Raw genomic sequence first — 21,879 nt, 5'->3', positions numbered from 1 at the left:
TGAGGGGTGGGGAGAGTAACAACTATGGAAGGCAGATAGTCCCTGCTGGATACATTTGAAACTAAAAACGATGTGGTTCTCAGCCCCTTTTTGGGGGGTGAGCTGCATGAGTTTTGCACTTTCCATTCAATTGTTCACACACAACCATCCTCAAAAATTTTGTCTCAGGGAGAGCTTTTCCCAGATTCTAAACTTTCAGTGCTAAAATCAGGAATGTCCTAGGCAACCCAGAACAGTTGGTCACCCTGGAAGTAATACCACCCCCATCTCACCAATAAGAATATCAAAGCAGGGAGAGGAAAAGTAGCTTGCCCAAAGCCAATGATGGTTGGAGTTGGAATCTGAATCTTGGCAAGATAACTCAATACATCCTTCTCACTGCAATACATTGCCTCTGCAGCAAGTCTTCATAGTTCCCCCTTTCACTGCTTTATTTAGATGACAAGTCACTGATAAAATTTTATTTGATTTCTAGTCAGCCATATAAATTTCATAATTTTTATGAAAACATTAATTCCTTAATGATATGTCCAATAAAACCGATGTTTTTCAAGCTTATAAGCACATTCCAATTGGGAGGATATAGGTTTGCTATTAATTGCTGTAAGTCCCAAAATAAATGCTTTGGAATTCAAATTCAAATGACCTTTTCTGCAAAGAAAATTCATTTTTTCTTTTAATTTTCTTTAAGTGTGATTTCAAACACTTCTGAAAACACAACTAAGTGGAAGAAAGCTTTGAAAACTTTCAAGTTTGATAGGAGAAACTTTGAAAGGGGAAAGCATGCTTTGACAAGTCTGATGATATTTAACCATGAAAAATGAAGATTATGGTCATGTGAACACTACAAACAGAGCACTTTTACTTGGCATCAATGAACACACCACTACACTACAGATGCCTGCATTCTTTTGTGAAATAGAGATAATTAAATAAAATGGTCACCCTTTCTTTAAACACTACAACTGAGGATATAGGTCTACCAGCCTTAAGAGACTATAGACTCCACCCCCCACCTATTTTTTTTAATTAGTGTATTTTTACTTCATCTTTCATCAGGAGTCCAAAAGCACAGTGCATGTTTGCTGGGAGTGTAAACTGTTATGATTTCTAGAGAACGCCTGGGCCAATACCTGTCCAAAGACTTAGAAATTTTCTTCGGTGACCCAATTTGACTAAGATGTGAACAAATATATTCCTAAATTAATATTCACTGCCTCTCTGATAAGCTTTAGAAAAATACATGAAATATTCTCAAGATATTGAACAAGTATGTTGAAAAATCTTCAATGGCTTAAAATTTTTGCAATATGTTAAATGATAAAAGGCAGTTTAAAATTATCATGCATGGTGAGATCAAATAACTATATAGCCATAGCCCTATACCTATATAGATAGCTATAGATATAAAATATACCCATATCTGGATTAATGAAGCAAAATATTAAGACTGGTTATTTCTCCATGGTAGAAATTCCTTGTGTTGTCCAAGGGAACGAGGAGGTAACTAATTTCTGAAGTTTCTTCAATAAACACGCAATTTTTTCTATAAACATTTTTAAAATGTAATTTTATGGAGTCCAACTTGAGCGTTGGAAGCAGCCTGATGCTCCAAGGTATTTTTCATTTAATAAATGGTTTTCCTGATACTGCTATCAAGTGTCACCCTGTCAACTACTGCTTGTAATAGTAGAACCTGAAAAATATTTGGGGGAAAAGCTTGGCCGGGTCATTCCTCTACAAGAGAACTAGATATAGATCAGTGAGGAAAGGGCTTCGTCCCCCTGAAGTTATGTCATCCAGGTCTCCAGCCAGATGACCGAGTCCTTTAGCCATGTAGGCAGGCCCCTGTGTCCTGTTTTGTCCCTCTAAACCCCAGAGCAGAGCATTTCCCAGTGTGCCGGGTGCCAGCTGCGTGGCTGGGAATGCAGACTCCCAGTTAGTGGCTGACTTTTTCTGTGTGTCCCTAACAACTTGACAACCTGACGGCAGCTGTAAATCCTTACCCAGGAGAAAACACAGACAAATAAACACACAAAATATCACACATCCCTGAAGCACATTCTCAGAACCTGAGTCAAGTCTACGTTGGCAGGTTGCCACGATTGATAGTTTAAGATCTCTACTAAGCTTTACAACACTGACCAGAGTATTATAATCACTTACTGTTTTCCAGTGATTGCTATACTTCCCACTTTTAATAGGTTCTGGCCCTTGGCGGCAGGGTGGTTCCACGGTAATAAACGATACACTGAGTGGCCAGATTATTATGACCACCTGACGTTTGTAGGCAAATTAGCTACAATTTCACTCTGAAGTTGCTAGAGGGCCAGACCATTATAAACATCTGAATAGCACAACATACCTAAGTATCGTTGCTGATCAGGTTCATCCTATCATGTTGATGGCGTATCCCAATGGAGATGGCTTCTTCCAACAAGACAATGAGCCATGCCACGGTTCTCGTATTGTACAGGAGTGGTTTCAAGAACATGTGGGAGACTTTGCCTTGCTTAGGTGGCCCCCACAATCACCAGATCTCAATCCAATTAAGAGCATTTGTGGGATGAAGTTAAAAGAGCCATCAGGCAGCTGGTTCCACAACCATCAAATCTCACAGAACTGGACAGTGCTATTCTTCAGGCATGGTGTCAGATTCCTCACATCACCTTTCAATGCCAAGAAGAATCACTGCAGCATTGAAGGCAAAAGGTGGCCCAACGAAGTACTGATGGGGTGGTCATAATAATTTGGCCACTCAGTGTATAAGTATATGCAACGGCCAAGATGTTTGTGCGTGCCAGGGATTACCATATAACATTTAATTTGAGGAGTCATGATACCGCACTGAAGTACTTTACAAAGTGGGACAACATAAAAATCCCCTTAATTTCTAGGCTTCCATTATTCAGTCAGGAACTAAGTCTTCCATGGACTCTACATTCTATTGAAAACCTTGATAGGTGCTTACTCCTCTCATTATAATCTAACTTTAAGGAATTGCAAGTAAATTATTGTGAGACAAATCTAGTTACCAGACAGGATGAGAAAGATATATGTCAATGTAAAAAAATCAATTATAAAAATACTATGGGTGGTGGGCAGACAATGCAATATGCAGATCACATATCATAAAAATGTATACTTGAAACCTATATGATTTATTAGCCAATGTCAACCAAAATCAAAATTAGGAAATTAGGTACATCTTATTTATTTTATGAGTTTGTAAATTGTCAATGAAAAAACCAAAGGTTGTCTCATGATTAATTATATATAAAACTAAAAAGACCCAGTTGTCTTAGTAACTGAAAGTCCTGATTTTGAACAAATAATTATCATTACTTTAATAGTAACGTGAGTTCAAACTGTTGATAAAGAGTTCTCCAATATAAGAAAGCACATGATGATTTGTAAGCTGATGTAAAAGGAATTGGTAATTGATATGGAGCAATGGAAGCCAGCAATTTTCTCAAGTGGCTGCTATCACAAAGCCTCCATAAATAACTTTAGTGTCTGAAACTATAGCCACCAAATAATTTGTTGAAAAATACAAAATGTATACCATATGGTTGAACGCATCTTCCCTGACCTGTCAGCTAAGTATGGACCTTAACCAAAATGGATATCCTGTTGCCTTTTATCTTCCCACAGGTATTTCACAGGAGCCCTCCTTTCTTAAATCCACCCATAGTCTTCTCTCTGAATTTTATTTAATTTTGTTTGGGCAGAAATATTTATCTCAGAGGGTCATTCCAGGAGGACTCCTTTTGACTTATCAGCCAACAAAAGAACACTAGTTATCATTAGTTTCATTTCTGAAAACCGCAGTGTTCCCCAACAGCATAAGAAGATAGCGTAGACATCAATGAGTCACCAAGAGTAATGTGGAAACTTTGTCATGTTCTTGTATTCCCATGGTTGTGGACCTGAATCAAACCCTCACACACACACGCACACACACGCACATGCACCTCACACTCACACTCACACACTCACATAAACACATCACTGTCTTAAGGAACTGAATTATATATGTGGCTTTCTGGAGCTAAGACTTTTCCAATTAACTCAACACATCCCAAATTTTCAGGGGTGGTTTCTGAACACTTCTAGCATGAGCTGAAATTTGTATTTTACCAAATGTGTCAGGATTGTTCTACAATGCCTTGTTTTCTTCCCCCTCATTTTTATTCCCTCATTTTCGTCTACACAATTTTTCCTAATAATTTATTTGATTTAGTCATACCTCTTCTCATAAAATTCATATATGCAAGATGAGTTTTTTTAAGTTTTATGAAGTATTGTTAGTCTAGTGTGAGTGAATTTAAGGGTCACAAACTCCAATATATGTAGGATCCAACACCATTGTACAAGTGACTAAAGAGCAGGTGAAAGAAACCAATGCAAGTCTGATAATAAATGGCAACTGAATCTCATTGTTGCGTAGGTATCAGGGAGTAGTGGGGCTTGTAGCAGGTAACAGTGAGAAGAGAGTACCTTGGAGAGCACAAGCCCAGACAACAGAGGGCGTTCATTATTCAGGAAAAACTACTTGTTACTAGATGGAAATGTGGACCCAAAGGTGACAGGTCTAGATATCTAGATTTTCTTAGTGTAAAAATCTCCTGTTGTTTTTTAAAAAATATTAGCTTATCATTTTTAAAATGAAACTCTTTGCAACCTACTGAGGATCTTATTTGCCTGTGGCAGTTAGTAATCTGTGGTTTAATGCCATTAATGGCTTTTCTTGAGAGTAAGATTTAATTGTGGAGTACACAGGTATGGGATATGCAGGAGTCAGGTGACAGTGAAGAAATGGGGAAAAACTATACAATGGAGGGCAATGAGAAAAGTTGGAGAGGAAGAAAAGAAACTATAATTATTAGCAGTGATTTGCTGAGTAGAATTTCTGTTTTACCTTCCTCTGCTTTATAAATTTTCTATAAGTCATTAGGAAAAATTAGATGAAATTACTATTCCATTGGATTAAACCAATTATTTAAAGTAGCTCAGAAAATTAAAAATACTCATATGCATTTCTGTGTATAGATCCATGTTCCACTTTTAAGCCACATAGTTTCAATCACATAATCAAATGTGAATGTTCAATCAGTTCACCATGGTGGCATTATGTATTTAAAAAAAATAGTTAAAAATTAAAATAACCCTTTTCAAAATGAGTAATCAGAGTACAGTCCCTCCAAAATCAATTATTATATTAACAATTTCTTAAAAGTACATGCTAAAAATGACTTTGCTGTTTTTAGTTCAATGATAATGTTGAGAGAGTACCTTGCATATATAGTATGTCCTCAATAAGTGTTTGCTAAACAATGATTATGGTGATGGTGATCTGAATGTCCTTAAACATCATGATTAAAAATAGTAAACAACACAGCCAGTAGTAGTGGTATGGAAATTAAATTTACCAGTAAATCAGTCCCTGGGATGATATTAAAATGAATAAGGGATTTTAAAAAAGGGAAATGGAAGAAATACAGATACTCCCCTTCCCTGCCAAATCTGTACACTCATAAACTCCTCCCTGACTATTTAAATTCTCAAACCACAGTCTTGCTCCCTTTCTACACGCTGGAGTTGGTGCTATTGTAAGCACCAAACTAAGGCAAAATGAGTGAAAAAAGAAAAAGAAAAAGTAACGAGCCTGTCTAGCCTCTTTGTTAATCAAACCTTGGCATCAGAATACAAAGTCACCATAAATCCTTCCCACACGTCAGGTAGAGATACCACAAGGAGGGATGGAAACCATTTCTAAGGGGAAATCCTAGATCTTCACATAGTTATCACATCTACTAGAGGCCCGATGCATGAAATTCCTGTAAGAGTAGGCCTTCCTTCCCCCAGCTGCTGGCATGGGCTTCCCTCTGGCACTCGGGACTCAGGCCTCCCTTCTGCCACGGACAGGCACCTAGGACCCAGACTTCCCTCGCAGCCCCGGCTTCGTCTGGTCTAATTAGCATATTATGTTTTTATTATTAAAGATTTGTTGTATCTATGTGTTTATGTGTAACCAAAAGTACCAAAACAAAGTGGACTGAGGCAGTGCTCCCAAGAGAACATATTAGGAGAGCACAGATTCAAATTAAGATGTGAAATCTCTGTTTCAGAACAACTGGATAAGACAGCCATTTAGAGAGGCCTTATGAAATTCAATAAAATTTTTGGAATCCCTGTTTTCCTATAGCTGAATCTTTGCCTTCAAGCATTGTGGGTTTTTTTGGTTTGTTTGTTTGTTTTTTTACCTTATTTATTTTTAAATAAATAACTTTTAGTGTGTGTGTGTGTGTGTGTGTGCCCACATCTGCTTTCCTTACCGGGGCAGAGGTGGTCTTCTCACTTCCTTCTAATATAGGCTCCTACTCTCTGGCAGTACCTTCCCCCCTTGGGCAGAGGCTGGCAGCTTAGGTAGAAGGGACAGCCATGATGTCCATGTGCAGAGTCCGCTGCTTTATGAAATTGATCAGAATGGCACAATTCTAGTCAATTTCACTCACAGCAGGTAGAAGCAAGAAAAACATTTCTATGTAAGAGTCAGCCATTGTTCTTCATCTGCAGCTTCCATGAGTAATTGTACAGAAAATCTCAACTGAAAAAGCAAATGCGTGTGCACACACACACACACACATACGGCAGACATGCTATAATCTTTCATACTCCCCCACTGCCCACTGTATATATTATACAGTAAGACATGTAGGTTATAATTTTATTGATAGACTCTCATGACATTATAAAATCTATAGGGCAAAGAGCAAGTGATTTGCTCATGTCACCAAAAATCCAATACAAAATTACAGCTTTCATTTAGAAGCCATTTTGGGACTTTTTTTTAATTAGTCATAATGCATGGTTATCAATACTTGTATTTGGATCATGATGACAAGGAAGAGAAATAAAATAAAGCCAATGAACCACTCCGGATTTACAAAGTTCTATACAAATTGTGAGATGTATGACAATTTGAAAAACGTATCTCAAAATAAGAGATCAACGGAAGAACTTGTATGCATGCATTTAAGCATAACCAATGGACACAAGACACTGGGAGTGGGATAGGGGAGGCGGGGGAAGGTCAAGGGGGAAAAAAGGAGACATGTGTAATACTCTTTGTAATACTTTAAGCAATAAAACAAAATTTAAAAAAAGAAACACATACACACACACACACAAAAACAAACCCCACATGTACGTGTAACACATAGACACAGAAAATAGTGTGGTGATGGCCATAGGGAAAGGGTGTGATGTCTGGTGGAGGCAGGCAGATTAGGAAAAAATAAGGGCGAAAAGAGACTTTTCTTGGGGTGATGAGTGCATAATGCAGTGTGCAGATGATGTTTTATTGAGTTGTACCCTTGAAACCTGTATAGTTTTGTTAACTAATGTCACATCAATAAATTCAATTTTTAAAAATTGCCAAAAAAAAAAAAGATCTCGATCTTAACATGCAAAATCAAGTTTAGGTCTTCTATACTGTTCATTACACATGAGCTTGCATAAATTCCTTAACAATTTGTGCAAGTAAGGCAAGAACAGGAAAGATAACGCCTCTTCTCTCCACGCCAATATGCTCAACTTTCACAAGATCTCAGCATCGTGTGTCCTCATTTGGTGAGGACAGATTTGGGTGAGGGTTTCATATTCCCTGAAGATCCACTCATCCACTTTCAAAGCATCGATTTAACAGATGCTCACAAGGAGTGGAGGTAATGTGGAAGCATGTCAGTGCCAAGGAAATTCTACTACTCCCAAGACAGAGGGATATCCTGCTGAAAAGTGAAGACTTTCCTACCTCTCTGGGCTCCAAATACTTGTACTTTAGGCAGGTGGAGGCTAACTGAGCCGTCAAAGACAGGCCCATCTTAGCACTCCATGCTATTCGTGAGGGGTCCAAGATGGAACCAATGTGTGATTGTACAATGTGTGATTTGTCTGCAGGTCCAGACTAAAGCCATTGACAGATCATCCAGAAAATAAGTAGAGTTAATTGGGTAGGTACAGGTGGGCCGACATAAGGAAACTATTCAATATAAGAAAAATATGATTAAAAAATCACAGTTATTCACTCCAATCAAATACCGATCAATAAGTTGTGAGGCCCGTGTTCTGGGCCAAACTCTGCCACTAATAGCTGTATGATTCCAAACAATATATTTAATTTCTCTGGCTGTATTTTTCTCAGGTGAAAATCAAAGGGATTTTTCTCTAGAATATCATTCTCCTTAAAGATTTTACTTTCACTTGTTTTTGTCATGTAACATTAGTGAACTACTTGGGAATATTCCTGATGTGAATTAATGTTATTGTCCAATTTACCTACAGCTTTAAATTGGTGTGTCCTCTGCACTCCCACTGCTCTGCCTGTTGGCATCTAACACAGTCTCAAAGGCTTCAATCAGCAAATATGCAACCTGACTCTCACGTAGGATTCAGTGAGGTTGATTGGTTACAAATCTCATGAAGAATACATGAAAACTGGCTTAACTAAAATTGCTGATTCATGACAGTGAAACAGTCCCATCTTCACTTTTCCAAAGGAAGTCCTGCGTCTTTTCCAGAACTGACGAAGCAGAGCACAGAGCAGTTACCCTGGAGTTATATGAATAAGGAATATCAGCTGTCTAAACTGAAAGATGAGTACAATTCATGTAAGAGTTATAGCTCTGTTTTAAATATAAATTAAGCCTTTTTTTTTTTTACTGGGTGGGAGAGGTTCAACTGATAGGAAAACTTGAGTCTTTAAAGTCTGCTTATTTATGCTCTAGGTAGAGTATAATGCCCTGGGACATTCCTACAGAATGTCAACCATCTGGATCAAGCAATCAACATGTTGGTGGCTGTCTGGCATCAGGCTAAATCCAAATCAATAAGTGATCTATTTCTGATGAATACCAGTAATTTTGGCATTGTGTAGACACAAATGCAATACTCCTATATCACCCCAAGGTAAGTCATCTTTCTACCGTTTTCTAATCTGTTCACATATCTGATTCCACAATTTTTCCAAAATATAGGCTCTGATCCCATGGGTAGATCCATTTTGTAATAGACCTGAGAGCAACCACTGTATCATCTTCAACACCTGTTAAGCCAATGAAAGCAGTACTGGCTGAAGAAATTCTAAGATTACCAATATTCCAAGTGACTCATGCCTTTGGACTTGACTACTGGAATCATATCAGACTGCATTATTCTTTAACTGACACATAAATCTGATTTGCTATTAATAACACTTACTATATCTACAAACAACATAATTCAGTCCCAAAGTGTAATATCTGAAATTATATTAAGTACTAAGAAAAAAAAAAAAAACACCAAGCCCTATAAACCACATGTTAAATAAAAATGAAATATTCTTTCAATAGAAATGTGCAGAGAATGGTTAATAGCATAAGCAATGTTTACATTAATTTCACTTGAACTTTTGCAGGCTGGAGTAGCATTCTTTGAGTAGATTACAGTCTTGATTTTTACTGAATAATATGTAGCTTAAAATTTCAGAAAACTCCAAACTATAAGTATTCTAAGTTTGGGGTGAATGAAGGTGGAAGCTTAAAATGGGAAAGACTAAAAGAGAAAAGGAAGCACCTTTACAAAGAGCTATTATACCTGATAGGCTCCATGCAAGACAGTTGAAATGTAAGCTTCAGTATTCAAAATAGAAAGGATACAATCATATGTCTGGTTAACTTACAGGAAATAGTTCCAGAGACAATTTTACACTAACTACAGTGATTTGGGCAATTTTTAAAAATAATACCAGCCAATTTCTCTCCATTATACTCTGCTGGCAGAAAATAAAACATTTTTCCTTGAAATGATTGCCTTTGGCTTTGTTAAATCATGCATTCTGTCAACATGTGGTCACCATTTTTACATGATCTTTCTGCTTCCCTAGAAAAGAATGAATTCACAGTCTGCGCCCTGATATAAATATGTAATCTTGCAACTGTTAAGTCTTCTATTACTGCAAAATGAAGAGATAAGAAATTGTTGTGGTATCAAAAGAAATGAAACAAAAAAGAGATGACCAAATAAGTATAAAATTCAGAGTCCTGCATCTACTCCACAGCTAAATGAACAAAATGCTCATGCTGATCATCTTTCTTACCGTGATACAAAGGGAATGTGTGCGATTTTAAAGCACTAATATTTGAAAACCTTATTTATGTCAAGAGATGTTCTAGCAACTTTGCTGTAGATAGCAAAAGCTTAGAGGAGCAGAGGTTGTAATAAAGTCTTAAAATAAGAAAAGCATTATCTCGCCATTAAGTAGAGACTTTTGGGGTACAAACGCAAAGTGACTGGGCTATAATTGCTTCCTCTATGTCATCTGCTAGGATGGAGATCCTTATCTCCAGCCTCCAAGCCGTATGTCTGTAAAGCTAAATTCTTTTGCAAAAAGAGCAGATATTTGTTTGGTTGCTGCCCTCTGGGCCTTTGTTTGAAACACTGAGAGTGTGCCTCCTTCCTAAGATCATCACTGCGATGCTGGGATTTCCCAGCGTGGACACTCAATAAGCATCCTTGACAATGTTACTTTTACTTTACACAGTAGCTTAGCATATATGGCATCTCAAACTGATTTATAGTAAAAACAGAATGTATATCTTTTTTTAAAAAAAACTGAAATATTTCAACTGCGTAAAGAAAATGATTTTCAGTAAATCTTGAATTGGATAAAAATATAAAGGGCCAAAAAAAAATTAAGAACTTTTATAGTATATGAAAGAGATGGCAAAGGAGAAAACTCTAACTGGAAAGGAAGTACTAGCAACTTGCCAAGACTTAAGATATGTTTTTAAAAGATATAGATATTAGAGAAGTCATTTTTTTCCTTCCGTCTGTACAACTGACATGTAAAGTAAGTTGAAAGTTAAGCCACAGATAATATTAGATGAGATTTCATCTGAGGCAGCACTCTGCCTGTGACAGAGCCGTCCGAGCCCGCTCAGTACAATCACCAGTAAAAAGTGCAGAGGAATGAATGCTACTTCCCTGTCAATGTAAAACCTCAAGTTACTAGAACCCCGTTGGAAATTTCAACTAATCGGAATGATTTTTGTACTCATCTTCTTGGGGTTTGTGGGAGCGGTACAAGGAAATTACAAAAAAACAAAACAAAACAAACAAAAAAACACAGCAAACGATTAACAGATTTATTTTTGTTTTCCATCAACTACAACGTCTCAAATGTTTTGTAAAGTGGATACACATTTACCGCCCCCACCCTTTCCTACACTGCCCATATGTCCATTCTATAATGACTGATTTGGTTCAGAGAGGGGGAAAAAAAAAAAGTGGCCTGAGTCTTGGCAAAAATCTGACTAATCAAGGAAAAACCCAGGCTCAGTCAGGACCCCATACTCATCAGAACATGGAGAGGTGCTGGTCCTGAGAAAGCAGCATAGAGTGCAGAGGGCACCGGTCCGAGCCTCAGGCTGTTCCTCTGTGCACTGAGCCTCGGGCTTCCACTTTGCAAGATGAACATGAGCACACAGTAGGTATTCATAAGGCCCCCATCAGTTCTGAAATTCTTTTCATTCCAAGAATTTCACCAAGGGGTTAAAACAAAACCACGATTTTGCCTACCTCGGGACTGACTGCAAGATAACCAGGTAGGATGTCATTTTCTAATCAGACATCTAATAACAAGGCCCTGTCATGGCGATGCCGGCATCACCCTTCACTCTGCAAGGAGGGCTTCCAAAGGCCTGCCGGCTGTTCAGCCGTCACGCTGGCAACCTCCACCTGCCAGCACCCACTCGGAAGGGACAGTGCCGGGGCTGTGTCACCTGTTAAATATCTGAACTCACACCACAGCTAAAGGTTATCCAGTTCCAGAGACCGCTCCCTAATCATTACACGGACTCTTTTAAACACATTCATGAAACGTAAAGAAATTATAGTTCATTCCTTCTATTTCCCAGTGGTCAATTTTAAAAAAATGAATTTCATAAAAATAACTAATAATTAAGCACTCACTGCATTCCTAGTGCTGTAGTAATTAACTGCCTCGCATGGTTTCTCTCGCTAAACCTTTAAACAACCATATGGTTATCTATTCACTGATGGGGGCAGAGAGGTTTCAAGCAGTCACATTATTTGCCTAAAGTCTTCCAGCTCGTTAGGTGCAGACCCCGGGCTCAGGCCCACCTTGATCTGTCCACAGAGTGCTCATGTTGAACCAGCATGACCCACACCTGGGAGATGAGGGACTGGGGAGAAAGCATCGGAGAGTTCTATCCATCGAAGGTAAAGGAAGGTAACGTTTAAATCACATCAGGTGCTATTTAAAAAAAAAAAAAAAAACGAAAAAAAAAAACAAACAAACCTCATCTGGTTCTAGAATTGCGGTGGTAAATTTAAGAAGTCTTATTTTAAAAAAATTTATGAGTTCAGTTTACATAAATTTGGGGATGAAATAACAGGGTTGCATTGTGTGGCCATCTGCCACTCTGCTAAGCATCTCCAGCTACAGAAATTGAGAATACTGGTAGTTTTGCTGAGGAGTTCATTGAAGCCTTCCCAAGAATAATTTTAATTTAAGTGTTTTAGAGCCAAATTCTGCTTTATGATCCACATTTCACATAGCATTTCTGAAAACTAGAGCAAGCCAAGGGTCTGGTAGGCATTTTGGAATCTTTCAGATTAAAGCATGATCCAGCTGTTTTCTGCTGTGCATCTAGTGCTGATCCCAAAACCCAGGTAAGTGAAAGTGGTTTTCCAAGTGCAGTGTAAGCACGGCCTATGACGCCGAAAAGAGGACTGACCCATAAGAATTCAGACTGTATTGTTATACTACCCACTTAGTTACAATTATCTATGCCCCCTCTACCTTAAAATATATACCAAAAATGGCTAAATGGTTATAAGGCTTAACGTTTGTTGGGTTACAACGATCATATTTTATGATTTCTGCTGATAAGTGCATGTTATTTTTAAAGTATTTCCTCAGACAGATCTCACTTTGGGGTTAAAGGCAGCAACTCTCTTCAGATACAGTATGAAGAACATATTTGGGAGTGTTCATCTTTGTGTCTTAATTCAGCCATTGTCTCTAAAAAAAGTAGTTGCTTTCACTAAACTTTATTTTGATCTTTTACACAATGAGAGATTTAAAAAAACAATCCCCAATATTCTGAATAGTTGTGTGAATTATGGAAAGACAGCAAAGAATTTGGAGAGGAAATCCCTAAGCATCCTTTATTATCATCACAAAAAGCATTACTATCTTTTTAAAAGAGAGGAGAGGAAAGTGAACAAACGTAATTATCCAAGCTATAATTCAGCCCTGACAACAGGGCACCCCTCTTCAGACTGAGAAAAGGCTCCAAGGGAGAGTGCCACACATACCGTTTTGGGAGGGGGTGTGCCAGGCTACACCCTAAAACTAACTGCAAGCCCCACAGCACTTCCCTTGCTGGAGATGCACATAGTCCCACGCATGTGTCATTCAGCTGCAAGCAAAATTAAAACATACACCCTATTTTCTTCACATTTTCATCTTTCCATTACTAATTAATCAAATGACATCCAATCTGAGAAACAACCAACCAAAGAGGTAAGGATTCAACTCAGAGTATTTCACTTGAAAATTATGACTATTTAATGAACTGTTAAAAATGTAAACAGTTGTGATCATTGCACAACGTATATAAGTGTCAAATCAATATGTTAGACCTTTGGAACTAATATAATGTTACATGTCAGTTACACAAAAGATGTAAATATATAGAGAAATGAAAAAAACAAAAATTGAAGTCTCTCAGCCACTGTCTTTCAATTCCCACAAGCGATTATTATGAGTTGTTGTTTTTTAGGTATTTTTCCAAAAGAGACATATATACATTAAGATCATATGTGTATAAACCTAATCTTCAGTACATGAATAAAAATTTTTGATAGTGTTCTGAAACTTGCAAATACATGTCTTGAGTCTTCAGCACATATAGGTCTACCCCAATCTGCTTAAACATTACCCCACATTTCACTGGATGAATGTAGCGATTTATTTATCCAGTTCTTCATAGAAATATAATTGTTTTCAACATGAATATTAAAACAAAGGTGAAAGGATTAAGAAGTGCAAACTGGTAGCTACAAAATAGTCACTGGGATGTAAAGTACAGCATAGGGAATACAGTCAATAATCTATATATATATATATAAGAGCCTAAGCAACCTTTTGACCATTCGACCCTTCAACTGGTAGTTATGACATGCACTGACCACCAGGGGGAAGACGCTCAACGCACAGGCATGGAAACATGGGACAAACTGATGAATCTCAGAGGAAAGGGGGGAGGGCAGGAAAAGATTAACCAAAGATCTTATATGCATACTAGACATTCCTGCACCGGTGGGGTCCCTCGGCTTGGCCTGTGGAAATCAGGCTGAAACCGGCTCTTGAACACCCCCCAAGGGGTCCTAGATTGTCAGAGGGTGCAGGCCAGGCTGAGGGATCCCACTGGTACATGAATTATATAATTTGCCTCTAGTCCTATCTAATAAAAGACAAAAAGGGTAATTGACCATACCTTCGCTATGCTTCCCATTGGCAAATCAGTGAGGTATGCAAATTAACCACCAACCAAGATGGCAGCCGGCAGCCACGCAGCTGAAGCAAGCAAGAGGCTTGCTTGCTCCAGTGATGGAGGAAGCCAAGGTTCCCTGCCTGCCGCGGCCCGGCTCTAAGCTCCAAAAGCAACAAAGTTTCAATTACAGAAGCTAAACAAACCCCAGATACCTGCATTCAGCAGGCCGTGGTCTCAGAGCTGGAGGGAGCAGGAGCCAGCTCTCAGCTCCAGTGACAGCAACAAAGTTTCAATTATAGAAGGTAAATAAATCCCAGAATTTAAAAAAAAAGAAAAAAAAGGAGAGGCTAGGAGCTTCAGTTGCCGGCCAGCCTGAAAATGGCCCTCAGCCCCTCATCCAGGCTGGCCAGGCACCCCAGTGGGGAACCCCACCCTAACGGGGGTGTGGCCAGCCTGAAAACAGCCATCAGGCCCTCATCCAGGCTGGCCAGGCACCCCAGTGGGGATCCCCACCCTGAAGAGGGTGTGACTAGCTGCAAATAGCCATCAGCCCCTCACCCAGGCTGGCCAGGCACCCAAGTGGGCCCCCCACCCTGATCTGGGACACCCTTTAGGGCAAACCAGCCAGCCCCCACCCATGCACCAGGCCTCTATCCTATATAGTAAAAGAGTAATATGCAAACTGGCCCTAACAGCAGAAAGACTGGGAATGACTTATCACTATGACACACACTGACCACCAGGGGGCAGATGCTCATTGCAGGAGCTGCCCTCTGGTGGTCAGGGCACTCTCACATGGGAGGAGCTCTGCTCAGCCACAAGCCAGGCTGATGGCTGCCAGTACAGCGGTGGTGGTGGGAGCCTCTCCTGCCTCCTCAGCAGCGCTAAGGATATCTGACTGCAGCTTAGGTCTGCTCCCCACTGGCAAGTGGACATCCCCTGAGGGCTGTTGGGCTGCCAGAGGGATGTCTGATTGCCATCGTAGGCCCAATCCCTCGGGGAGCAGGCCTAAGCCAGCAGGTGGTCATCCCCCGTGGGTTCCCAGCCAGGCTGAGGGACCCTCCCCCCCGCCCCCGAGTGCACAAATTTTTGTGCACCCAGCCTCTAGTATTATAATAACTATGTATGGTGCCAGGAGGATACTGGAAATATCAGGTGGAAGATTTTGTAAAGTGTATGATTGTCTCAACTATGATGTACACCTAAAACTAATACAAAATAATATTGAATGTAAACTGTTATTAAAAAGTAAAATTAAAAAAATACAGAAATAGACATTTCTACACATTTTTTATATATTTGTAGGAGTTTGTCAGTAGAAGTGGAATGGCAGGGTAAAAGAATCTGCTCATTTAAAAAATCAATCCAGAGTTGTACACTGCCAGCTCAAACAAAGGAAACCCTTCATCTTCATTTGTGAGAAAAAAAATATTTTATTTGGTTATTTGACAATGAAGAAAATAATATAAGTTCATGAATTCACTTGTATGTATAGATAATAAAAAATTTCTATTGATATTATTTGCTTATTTTTGTATTGCAACAGAATTCTACAAATTAATTTTAATATTTCTTGAATGATGTTACATTGAAACACTCCTTCAAATATTTAGATCTACAAAGTAATTAATATAGATGTTACAAAGGTTCAACATATTTCAAAATGTTTAAAAACAACCATATATTATAGGATCTTGCTATATATACTAGCTGCTTTTCCACAAAGTAATTAAAACATAACATATGTAAAAATATAATGCAAAGATTGCTACCTTGTGTCCAAAGGCACTCCTCATAGCTTTTTAATTTTTTTTTTCTAGAAGTATCAACCTTTAAGCACAATTGCCTGAAATAAGAGATCATGCTAGTGGTCAGTAAAGTCATTGCACTTAGTAAAAGGTCCTCTCTTCTGTGTTCTAAGGTATTTAAATTCTGAAGCTACACAACAAAAATTAATTTCCATTCCATTGAGTGCTCCCTCCTGGGCCTTGCTCAGTGTACAGTCCCGGGAACAAAGGCCACCGTGGAACTTTCTGAGCAGCCAATCATGGTGACACATGTGCTATATCCCCAAGTGCTTAGTACACAATGCATGATTGTGTGAACCTCTCACCTATAGTGTACCAACAAGTCCCTGAAAATTAGTGTGAAATGCAAACACCTTTGTCCTTAAAACAAGCACATTCCGCCAAAAATGCTCTTTTCTGTGCACTTTTGGCATGGACAGAGCAGAACACAATATCCTTTGCATTCAGCTGCCAAAGGCACGAAACTAGATCCAAAAGGAAGAAGCCAGGTAAATTGTTTAGGCCCATGACCTAACATTCTCCTTGGCATAAAAAGATTCATTCTTAGCCTCCAATAAATGTAGCCAGTTGGAAAGGCAATAAATTCACTGTCCTACAACACCGTGCGCAATTCAGATAAACAGCCTCCAATGCTCAAAACCCCGTTTCTTCACTTTAAGGCCAGTCTATAAAGGCTGTTGAGGAATTATTCCTTTGAAACCCTCTGAGAAATTATCACCAATTCTTCCCTAAACACAAATGAAACTAGAAACAAAAAAGGAGAAGTATCCCCAAATATCTGTTTCTAGCTCTACCTTTCCATAGAGAATTATGACTGTTTCTGTCATAACTTAGAGTATGTCTATAAATATTCTTACAGCAAGAATATTCAGTAGACATCCTCCCAAAGATAATTTGGAAATGATAGCATATCAATGGCAACAAGTTTTAACAATGTGCCCACAGATAATCTTCCTGCCTGACAGTGCTGAGTGCTGAACAAAGCTGGGGGCAAGGGCGGGTCAGGAGTCAGTCAGCCCAACACGTACTGAGTGTCTCCTACACAGGAAACTGCCACTGGGATAGGGAGGCAGCGTCACGTGCGTATGGAGTTTATAATCTGGTGAGGAGATAAAAGACAATGACACAAATAAATGTTACAACACAGAATGGGGAAAGTGCCATAGAGAGGCACAAAACCAATCACTCAAGATGAACATTTGTGCCTTCAAATGCTAGGACGCCAATTCTCCTTAATAGTCCCTCTCTTCATTCAAGCATTCATTTATTCATTTAAAGACACTTATTGCCTGGCTCAGTGCTAAGAAAAACAGACACAGTGGGAAACAGAAGGGACAGAGGCCTTGCCCTCCTGAAATCCTCCTTTGCGTGGAAAAGGCAGCACTAAAACTTACACAGTAAGAGAAATAATACACATACTAATAATCACCCTAACCGACATTCATTCCGTGCTTACTGCATGTCCGTGAGCTAAATGCTTGACATGTGTTATCTCTGTCATCCTTCTAGCAACATGACGAGGCAGGAAGCCACTGAACTGAAGCTGATATGGCCCCTGGCTTCAGACCGCCTGGGTTGGAATCCTGAGGCAATCACTGATTAGTTATGTAATCTTGGACTCATGAATAAACCTTTCTGTGCCTCAGCTTCCTCATTTGTAAAATGGGATTAATACCAGCTTCTGCCAAATTTAAGATGCCCTTGATAATAACACACATTCTATTTCAGAGATTTTAGATTCTTTACTGAATAAGGTAACAATATACTGGTAAAGCAGGACCCATCATACCTGATTATGATGATTAAAGAAAAATACAAATAGGGCGCCTAGAAGGGAGCATAGCAAACATGCTTAAGATTATCTCTTATTCTTTTAAGTATACGCATTTTGTAAAAAAAGAAAACAAATTTACAATAAACTGAAATGATATAAAAAAGCCCAGCTATCCCACTTCTGGGAATATATCCTAAGAATTCTGAAACACAAGTCAGAAAGGATATATGCACCCCTATGTTCATAGCAGCATTATTTACCATAGCTAAGATTCGGAAACAGCCTAAGTGCCCATCAGCAGATGAGTGGATAAAAAAGCTGTGGTACATCTACACAATGGAACACTACTCAGCTATAAAAAAGAAGGAAATCTTACCCTTTGCAACAGCATAAACGGATCTGGAGTTTATTACCCTAAGCGAAATAAGTCAGTCAGAGAAAGACAAATATCACATGATCTCATATGTGGAATCTAATGAACAAAATAAACTGATGAAATAAATAGGACCAGAGGCATGGATACACTGAACAGACCAACAGATCTCAGAGAGGAGGGATTGAGGGGGGACCGGTAGAGATTAACCAAAGAATAGATACGCATATAAACATACGCATATGAACACAGACAATAATGTGGTGGTGAAAGCCTGGGAGGGTGGCGGGGGCTGTGTGTAGGGGGGCCAAGGGTAGAAGATAGGGGGCATCTCTAATTATGTCAATAATGACAAATTTTTAATAAAAGAATTTCATTGAAGAAAAATAAGTTCAGGCCTCTGGGAATTTGTATTAGAAGATTAATCCCGGATAGGGTTCAAAAAGTGCTACTCAATTCAGTGGTGTTGGAACTACACACTGAAGAAGCAGCAAGAGGAATTAACATGACAGGTGGGGAGACTGTTCCAGGCAGAGGGGAGTGTGTAAAAAAAGCCATAGGCAGGAAGAGCAAAGCACATGCAGGGATGAGAACGAAGCCAATTCAACTAGAGAACAGGAAGCAAGCTGGGAGCCACAGAACAGAGGCTGCAGAACTGGCCACTAGCAAGACCCTACAGGGCCTTCCAGACCATCCTGGGGAAGTGTTGCCTTTATCCTAACTGATGTGACAAGCCATTTAAGGATGCTGGAGCTGAATTTGCACTGCTTAAGGACTAGGTGGAGGAAGACCAATCAGAGGCTACTCTGATAATCCAGAAGTGAGAAGATGCTAGCTTGGACTAGAGCAGGACTGCTCAACCTCAGCATGACTGATGTTTTGGACTAGATAATCCTTTGTTTGGGGGGCTTTCTTGTGCATTGTGCACTGTTAATCAGAATCCCTGGTTTCTACCCACTGGATACCAGTAGCAATTCCCAAGTAATGACAACCAAAAATGTCTCCATTGGGAAAAAAATCACCCCTATTTGAGAACCACTAGACTAGAGTGATCTCAAGGGAATAGGAGAAAAGGGAGATAGAGTCTAGAAAGACTAAAAACAAAAATCAAAAGGGCTTGTTGATGAATATGAGATGAAGGACAGGCCAGTGGCCAGGATACATTCCTCACCAGGGCTTCTTCTGACTGCGATCTCAGTGGTGGTGAGGGCATGCGCTGAGACAGGAAACACAGGAACCGATCCAATGTGAGGGACAAATCATGAGTTCAGTTTGAGACCTGCAGAATTTGAGCTATCACCATGGTGACATCAGAATGGTCTTGATGTCACACATGCACTTTGAGATTCAGAATAAAGCTCAGAAAGGAGATATGGTGGGAGTATGAAAAGTTGAGAGTCATAAGCATAGGTATTATAACTGCAGGTTATGTATGCCAAAACACTTTTACTTTAGAAATAGTTAAATTCTATCACTTCATTTCTGGATACCAGAACAACTCTACAAGAAACTCATCAAAACCCTTCAATACTTTAAGATAATGTCTTACAAAACTATTTCAGTAGTTTCAGAGCTCCATATGCATAGACACAACCAGGATATACTTATACTGGAGAGAGAGAGTTAAGCAAAATGTAACTTAAAAGTATGCATAGTTCATCTCAATCAAGGACGCTTTTTAGAGGCTTAATTTGCAACGCAAAGTTGAAATAAAGATCAAGAGTGACTTTTATTTTTTTTGGTGTCTACTTGTCTTTTTGTAGAAATCAGTGTTCTCCTATCCCAGCATCTTGAATTGTACTCTGATTGCAGCTACCTTGACTGAGACCCAAGCATTCCTCATCAGTGCTCAGATTCACTTGATTTCTTCCCTAGTGGTGTAAGATAAACATAAGAAAGTTCAATTCTTAATCACTTCAGATCTCTAGAATTTTTGAAGACAGAGCCCATGACCTTGGGGATTACTAGCTGGAAGGAAAAATCCTAGTTCAGTTCTATTATTTAGCTCCAAGTCTTAACCTTGACTTTCAATGACAAAGGAACCAAAAACAACATCTGCTGTTCCCCAGTGGCTCTCTTCCAAAGATTTTCCTTGGCCAGCATTATAACATAGCCTAACAAGACCCTAACGTGTGTGCGCTCACACCTGTGACTTCTCAAGAAATTATCCATTCATTCAAGAACACTTTTGTTATTTTAGGGGCACTATTATTTTACACAAGAATCTTTACTACTTTTTTTTCATAATATCAAGGGATAATGCCAGATTAGCTCCAAACTGAATATAAATATAGGGAGAAAATGGATCCAATTGGATCTACTTTGAAAAGCATGATTCATTTTCTCATGATGTAGGTAAGTGTACCTTGCAAAAAAAAGTCTGAACTACTTAGGTTTTAAAGCTGCAGTCATTTTTCATTATCTGAACATTGATACGGGTAACACAAAATATTGCCTGAGTACCAATGTAAGACCTTCATTAAAGGCACACCAACAACCTGAATCTCATGGAAGAAAAAGCAGATAACTCTACTGACATGAGGTCAGGAAAGATGTGTTTATAAGCTCTGAGGAAGAAAAAGGGTTCTTGCATTATTTCTGATATTTTGAATGTATTATTGTTTCCAGTTCTTCTGCTATACTAGAAGTACTCATAATAAGAATTCTGAGAACCAAGATGGCGGCATAGGTTAACACCGGAGTTTGCTGCTTTGAACAACTACTTCAAAAGTGAAACCAAAAAACGGAAGGGACATCACCCAGAACCACAGGAACGCTGGCTGAGTGGAAGTCCTACAACTAGGAGGAAAGAGAAACGCATACGGACACTCAGAGGAGGCGCAGTGCTGAAGTCAAATTCTGAGGTGCGGAGTGCGAGAAGCGGGCTGGCGGCGGAGGGCGCAGTTGTTGTTTTCAATCGGGAGGGAGTCGCAGACTCTGAGCTCCAGATCCGGGCGAGTCTTTAGGGACCCAGACTCAAACGGGAGAAGCGGGACTGTCTGGCTTCGGTCAGAGCGAGTGCAGCTTTCTCTCCGAGGTTTGCAGCCATTGCTGGGACTCAGAGAGGCAGAGCCCCTGGGGACAGGACTGAGAGCCACCATAACTGCTCTCTCCGGCCCACCCTATTGATCCTGTGCAACACGCCCCGCCCAAGCCATGCACAGAGGCATTTGCCGGATAGCCTCAGGCAAAGGCTAGATTAGCACCTCCCTAGAGGACAGAAGTTCTCTCACTGCAGACACAGCTGATTCTCATAGCCACTTGGCCTGGAGGTCAAACCCTCCCTAGTATTAGCTACAACAATCAAGGTTTAACTATAATACTGCGCACAAAGACCACTAGGGGGTGCACCAAGGAAGC

General features: G+C 39.5%; 1 protein-coding gene across 12 annotated transcripts in view; it reads right to left on the bottom strand.

Annotated features, from left to right (window-relative positions):
• Positions 1-21,879, bottom strand: part of NPAS3 (neuronal PAS domain protein 3) — a gene marked incomplete at its 5' end in the record, with an annotated part of 907,100 nt that overhangs the window by 625,491 nt on the left and 259,730 nt on the right. The gene's annotated exons all lie outside the window — the stretch shown is intronic.

Source organism: Myotis nattereri, assembly GCF_964212035.1.
Source record: "Myotis nattereri genome assembly, chromosome: 1".
Taxonomy (NCBI): Eukaryota; Metazoa; Chordata; class Mammalia; order Chiroptera; family Vespertilionidae; genus Myotis; species Myotis nattereri.
This window is presented reverse-complemented; position numbering and strand designations above follow the sequence as displayed.